The sequence below is a fragment of the Castor canadensis genome, chromosome 16, assembly GCF_047511655.1.
Source record: "Castor canadensis chromosome 16, mCasCan1.hap1v2, whole genome shotgun sequence".
Lineage (NCBI taxonomy): Eukaryota > Metazoa > Chordata > Mammalia > Rodentia > Castoridae > Castor > Castor canadensis.
Genome location: NC_133401.1, coordinates 9,196,582 through 9,203,760, shown reverse-complemented (window position 1 = coordinate 9,203,760; position 7,179 = coordinate 9,196,582). Strand labels below are relative to the sequence as shown.

Here is a 7,179-nt window from a genome sequence, read left to right as displayed (position 1 = left end):
GTTTCCTGGAAGTAGTGGTCGCAAGAAAAAGCAAAAGCCCGAACTCGCCTGCAGGCTTCCCAGTAGAGACGTCAGTGCTGAGATAGGGAAGCTCAGACAGGCGCAGTGATCAGATCTCAGAGGGGGAAGTCAAAGGAGGTACCCGACCCAACTTGTGAGTGAGGAACAACTTCTGCTTAGAGGACCTTGCATGAGCTGGCTAGAAGGAGGGGGACAGCCTGATGAATGCGTTATCATCGAAAACGGGACAATGAATTGACTGGGATGGTGGCTTTGATAATGAAGGATGACAAGGGACAAATATTCAAAGCAGCAGAAACAGCAGATACAGAGGTCTTAAGGCGGGGAACGACGTGTTGCAGAAGCCAGGACCACACCCACTATTCAGCTTCTCTTTTTTTTTTTTCAAGTCAGAAGGGTAATGTGCCCACCTTGTAACAAGGTTTGAGGGCGGCACATGTCACCCAAAGGCATGAACACTCAATCATCATGCTTATGAACCAAAAAAGGATCTGTTCAGCTTCTCTGGCTCAGTAAAACATGAAGAACCTTAACTGAGTTATCAATATGGTGTTTACTGTAAACAATTCAAGTTTTATGCCATGTATTCTCTTTAATTCTGCAATGAAGTCCCGTGCCTCAAGGTCAGTAGTCTGAATGTGAGGTCAAAGGTCTCTCCCAGCACCTACTGTGTAAGCATGAAGACTGGTGGGGAGTGGGTGGGGGAGAGAAAACAGAGGTCCACTCATTCACCCAGGCATCCACTCAGTCAGCCAGGGGCTATGGTAGATGCTGGTACAGCTAAGAAAAATTCTGTCCTGTCAAGGCCACTGTAAAGTTGGGAAAGCCGGGTGCCTGTGGCTTACTCCTATAATCCTACATATTCAGGAAACAAAGATCAGGAGGATCATGATTCGAAGCCAGTCCTGGGCAAATAAAACTCGCCACAAATAAAGAGCTAGCAGAGTAGCTCCAGCAGTAAGAGCACCTGCCTAGCAAGCATGAGGCATTGAGTTCAAACCCCAGTGCTCTCAAAAATAAAACCTACCAAGCTGGGGGTCTGTGGCTCATGCCTGTAATCGTAGATATCAGGAGGATCAAGGTTCAAATCAGCCCAGGAAAATAGAAACCCTATCTCAAGAACACCCTTCAAAACAAGGGCTGGTAGAGTGGCTCAAAGTGTAAATCCTGAGCTCAAATCCCAGTACCACAAAAAAATGAATAAATGAAATAAACATACACACACACACACATATATATATATATATGTGGATTAAGTGTTTTTAAATAATTGAGCAGGATAAGATGGATGTATAGACAGAAAAAGGCTGAATAACAAAACAAAGTGGACTGGCCATTTCTAAGTTACTTTCCTTGCCAGTTGTACATGCGTACAATTCCAGCATATAAGAGATTAAAGCAGGAGAATCTAGGCCAGACTGAGTTACACAGGAAGACCCTGTCTCAAAAAAGAAAACAACAAAAAAGTATGTTCCTTGTTTAGTGAAGACAGAGAGAAAGAACAGTAGAAAATAAGCACTTAGTTAACATTATCATTTCAATTCATACTGGCCTTCTTTGGAAAATTTGTCCATTATCTTTCAGGAGCTCTACACTTGAGCCACTCCATCAGCCCTATTTTCTAGATAGGGTTTCAGGAACTATTTGCCCAGTGCTGGACTTGAACTGAAATCCTCCTGATCTTTGCCTCCTGAGTAGCTAGGTTTACAAATGTGAGCCACTGGCACCTGCTTTGGAATTTTTCTGTTTAAAATTTAGAAGAGATCTGGTGTGAAGCCAGTCCCAGGAAATAGTTAGTGAGACCCTATATTTTTTTTTCTTTCTTTTATTTTGTCATTTTGTGAGACCCCATCTTGAAAAAAAAAATCACATAGCTGGGCACTGGTAGCTTTCACCTGTAATCCTAGCTACTCAGGAGGCAGGAGGACCTTTTGAAGGCAGACCAGGCAAAGAGTTTGTGAGACCCTATCTCAAAAATATCCATCACAAAAAGGGCTGGTGGAGTGGCTCAACGTGTAGGCCCTGAGTTCAAGCCCCAGTACCAAAAAAAAAAAAAAAAAAAAGGCATGGTTAGGGCAGAGAAAGATTTTTTTGTTGTTGTGGTGATACTGGGTTTAAACTAGGACCTACACCTTGAGCCATTTCACCAGCCCTATTTTGTGTTGGGTATTTTTGAGATAAGTTCTCTCAAACTATTTGCCCGGACTGGCTTCAAACCTCCTGATCTCTGTCTCCTGAATAACTGGGGTTACAGGTGTGAGAAAGATTTATTGCACAGCCTGGGGCATACCATGGGAAGAGGTAGAGTAAGCACTCAGTTCATTGTCAGCCACCTTCCAGGTGCAGACAGAAGCTTTAGTTCTAAATAGTTAGAAATTAGGACAGGGGACAAAAAGTAGGCATAATAAAATAGTCCCAGTTACAGGTGTGTTTGGGTGGATCTTTATCTCAGTCCTTGCTTTGGGAGGGTTCTGCAGAAGTTGCTATTGTGTCCTGGGGAGGCTCTGATGTTCCCTTCCTTGGGAGCAGTTTCCACCATCCCTCTTTGTAAACAGGTCATCAGTAAGTCCTATCCTTCCTGGATTCCAAGGAAGTTGACTGAATGATGAATGGCACAGACAAAGACAGATACAAAATGGAGGCAGGGGTGCCAAGCTCTTCTCCTGATTTTAGTTAATTCCAGACCCGAGTAAAGAGTTAGTGCAAAAGCAGTTTAAGCGCCTCTTAGAAATCCCCAAGAATATGTGAGCTCACAGAGATTGGAGAATGTATTTTCACAATGAACACAAATGGCAGAGTCTTCATGTGCCAGGGGTCCACTGGGCACCCAGTTTGTACAGGTGTCATTTGAACAATGGGGATACATTCATACATCATTAGGAGGATTAATCATTATGCAAACACCTCGGGGACAAACCTACACGACACAGGTCTACCACTTGACTTGGAAAATCCAAACATTGTAGGTTCTACACAGCCCAACACATGGGGGCCCCTGGAGGTGCATTCCCAGAGAGGGCGAGGAAGCTCTGCAGCCCTCTCCCACACCTCCGCCATGCATCTCTTCATTTCTGTCTCTGTAATTTCTTTTTCTTTTTTCTTCTTCTTTTTTTTTTTTTTTTTTTTTTTGGTGGTACTGGGCTTTGAGCTCAGGGCCTCACCCTTGCTAGGTAGGTGCTCTACCACTTGAGCCCCTCCACCAGCCCTGTTTCTTATTGGGTATTTTAGAGATAGGGTCTGGAGAACTATTTGCCTGGGGCTGGCTTTGAACCTTGATCCTCCTGATCTCTGCCTCCTGAGTAGCTAGGATTACAGACGTGAGCTACTAGTACTCGGCCTGTAAAATTCCTTATAATAAACAGGTAACCTATAAAAGCTAAGAGAAAGAAAGATGCAGTACAAGAGGGATGGAAGAAACTACTGCCTGGTATAACACAACACACTGTTTTGGCTGTGGGGTTTTTGTTGTTTTGTTGGTGGTGGTGGTGTTTTGTGATGCCAGGGATCAAACCCAGGGCGCCTCCTGTATGCTAGGCAAGCATTCTACCACTGTGGTACACCCCCAGACCCAGTATACTGTTTTATAAGACACTTCTTTCGTGTGTGTGTGTGTGTGTGTGTGTGTGTGTGTGTGTGTGTCTGTGTGTGTGTCTGTGTGTGTGACTTTTATTTTGGTTTGGCTTTGGCGGTACTGGTTTTGAGGGGTTTGTGCTTGCTAGGCACTGGTGCTTTGTTACTTGAGCCATGCCACCGGTCCTTTTGTGGTTTTTTTTTTTTTTTTCTTGGTTGTTTTTGGTTTTGTTTTTGCAGAGCTGGGGTTTGAACTCAGGGCCTGCACCTTGGGCCACTCTAAGCAGCCCTTTTGGGTGATGGGGTTTTTTTGGAACAGGATCTCGAAAACCATTTGCCCAGGCTGGCTGCTCACACCTTGCAGGGGTGAGCCACTGATGTCCAGCAGGTCATAGCTTTGAATACTAACCTAAGGGGCCTGGCCTTCAGTCTTAGGGCAAAGGCAAGCTCAGGACAGTTTGTTTTTGGTTTTGGTGGTACCGGGGTTGGTACTGGGGTTTGAACTCAGGGCCTCATGTTTGCTAGGCAGGCACCCTACCACTTGAGCCACTCCCCCAGCCCTCTTTTGCTTTAGTTATTTTCCAGGTAGGGTCCCCAGTTTTCACCGGGGGTTGGCCTTAGACTGTGATGCTCCCACCTTCCTGGGATAGCAAGTGTGCTTGCTAATTGAGAAGGAAGGTTACCTCAAATTTCCATCTTCTAAATCTCTGCCTCCTGAATAACTAGGATTAGAGGTGTGGTCCACCTGGACTTGCCTTTTTTGGCTGGGGGGGTGGGGATTGGGGTTTGCCTGTTCTCACAAAACAAGCATTTTACTGCTTGAGTCAAACCTCCAGTCCATTTTGCTCTGGTTATTTTGGAGATGGGGAAATCTTAGGAATTATTTGGCCAGGCCGGCCTTGAACCTGATCCTTCTGATGTCAGCCTCCCAAATAGCTGAGATAACAGGCGTGAGCCACTGGCATCTGGCTTACTATATATATATATAATATATATTTATTATATACATATTTTTTTCTATATATATATTACATATATTTATATTACTAGATATATTACTATAGATATATTACTATAGATATATATTACTATATATATATTTGGGGGGGTAACTAGTGTTCAAATTCAGGGCCTACACCTTGAGCCACTCCACCAGCCCTATTTTGTGAAGGGTTTTTTCAAGATAGGGTCTCAAGAACCATTTTGCTGGCTTTGAACCTGGATCCTCCTGATCTCTGCCTCCTGAGTAGCTAGGATTATAGGTGTGAGTCACTGGCACCCAACACTATTGTTTGTTTTTAATAGAACAGCTTTATTGAGATGCAACTGAAGCCAGGTGTTAGGGTGTACAAGTGTAATTCCAGCACTGGGAGGCTGAAGCAGGAGGATCAGGAGTTTAAGACCAGTCTGGGCTACATAGTTAGACCTTGTCTCAAAAAAAGCAGAAGACAGGTGCCAGTGGCTCACACTTGTAATCTTAGGTACTTGGGAGGCAGCAAGCAGGAGGCAGAGATCAGGAGGACAACAGTTCAAGGCTAGGCAAATAGTTCTCGAGACCCTATCTGAAAAAATATCCAACATAAAACAGGGCTGGCAGAGTGGCTCAAGCAGTAGAGTTCCTGTCCTGCAAACATGAGGCCTGAGTTCAAATCCCAGTAACACCAAAAAAAATACAAGGAAATAAATGGTGGTTTATCCAAATAGTGAAATAAATCCCCTGCCCCAAATCACTTTCTTGTTATGTTTTGAGATAAGTTCTCAGGATAAACTACTCACTATGTAGTCCAGGCTGGCTTAAAACACTTTTTTTTTGAAGCATACAAAATTGAATGTATTGTTGCAATTATTATTTTTGAACAAACATATCTGTTAAATGAATTAAGAATGACAAGATGGGGGAGGGGGAGTTGGTGGCTCATGCCTGTGAGCTACTTGGGAAGCTGAGATTGGGAAGATTAAGATTCAAGGCCAACCCTGGTAAACAGTTCTCAAGACCTCATCTCTAAAATAAGCAAAGGAAAATGATCTGGAGGTATGGGTCAAGCAGTGTGGCTCAAAAAACAAAAATTACAGATAAAAGTTATTTCCCCTTCTTTTACCCCCTTCCCCCTTTTTTGGCAGTACTGGGGTTTGAACTCAGGGCCTCGTACTTGCTAGGCAGGCACTCTACCACTTGAGTCACCCACCAGCACCCCCACTTCTCCTTCTGATACAGTGTCCTGCTGTGTATCCCAGGCTGGTTTTGAATTTGAGATTCTCCTGTCACAGTCTCTGGGTGTTGGGTTAGAGGTGAACACCACTATACCCTGACCACTTATTCCTGTTCCAGCTCTTCCTCTCCTTAGGTATGTCTGAGTTTCTAAACCAACATCAGACTTCAGGGCCCATATAGTCCAGAAACTCCTTTCTCTGACCCACCAGACGATGACAAAAATCAGCCAATGCTGGCGATAGTGGAAACATAAGAAAAGAAGTCCTTGTGGGGCACCAGTGGCTGTCGCCTGTAATCCTAGTTACTCAGGAGGTTTCAAGATAGGGTCCAGAGACCCTATCTCAGAAATACCCAACACAAAGTTATGCTGGCGGAGTAGCTCAAGCGGTAGAGTGCCTCCTAGCAAGCAAGAGGCCCTGAGTTCAAACCCCAGTGCCTCCAAAGAGGAAAAAAAGCAAAAAGACCCTGAGCCGGGGACTGGTTCCTAGCTACTTGGGAGCCAGAGAATGGGAGGATCCCAGTTCAAGGCCAGCCTGGGCAAATAGTTCATGAGACCCCCCATCTCTAAAATAACCAGAACAGGCAGTAGAGTGCTGCTCTGGCAAGCCCAAAGCCCCGAATTTAAATCCCAGTTCCACCAAAAACTAAAACTAAAAATAAAAAAGTTCCTGGAATTAAAACAAGGAACTAATCCCCAATTCCAGCCTTCTGCTCTGTCCAGGGTTCATTAACTGTGAGTGGCTCAACTTGCCAAAGCTGAAACAGAGTTTTGAACCCAGGCCGAAACCCCTGGGCTTCACATGCCAGGTGCGGGCACTCACCCCTACACCCCAAATAAAGAGCACGGTGAAGGCATCGGAAACAGAATTATCACACAGCCTGGGACATGCCTTGGGAAGAGGCAGAGTAAGCGCTCAGCCCGTCTGCATTCATCTACTGGTCTCAAACTCTTGGTCCTTCTGTCTGAGCCTTCTGAGTGCTGGGATTACAGGTGTGCACCACCATGATTTAAGTTTTCAAGTATAATTCTCGCTGCTTATAATCAGGAGTGGGAAGACTTGTCGTGTAGGAGACTTCCCAGGCACCAGTGGCTCTCAGGCCTGTAGTCCTAGCTACTCAGGAGGCAGAGATCAGGAGGATCGTGGTTTCAGTGGTTTCAAGCCAGCCCAGGGCAAATAGTTCTTCTATCTCAAAAAAACCCATCACAAAATAATAATAATAAAAAAAGCTGGAGGAGTGGCTCAAGGTGTAGACCCTGAGTTCAAAGCCCAGTACTGCAAAAGAAATACAAAATAAAAGACTTCCCTGATCACCCTTGTTAAGATTGTAACCTTACTTTCATTCCTTTTCTGCATTATAGTTCTCCATAGAACTAT

General features: G+C 44.6%; 1 non-coding gene across 1 annotated transcript; it reads right to left on the bottom strand.

The window, feature by feature from the left end:
* Window positions 1-408: 408 nt before the first annotated feature.
* On the bottom strand, window positions 409-512 carry LOC141418403 (small nucleolar RNA U13). Its single transcript, XR_012443038.1, has one exon. It is a non-coding gene; the product is annotated as a small nucleolar RNA U13 (small nucleolar RNA).
* Between the last annotated feature and the right edge of the window lie 6,667 nt (window positions 513-7,179).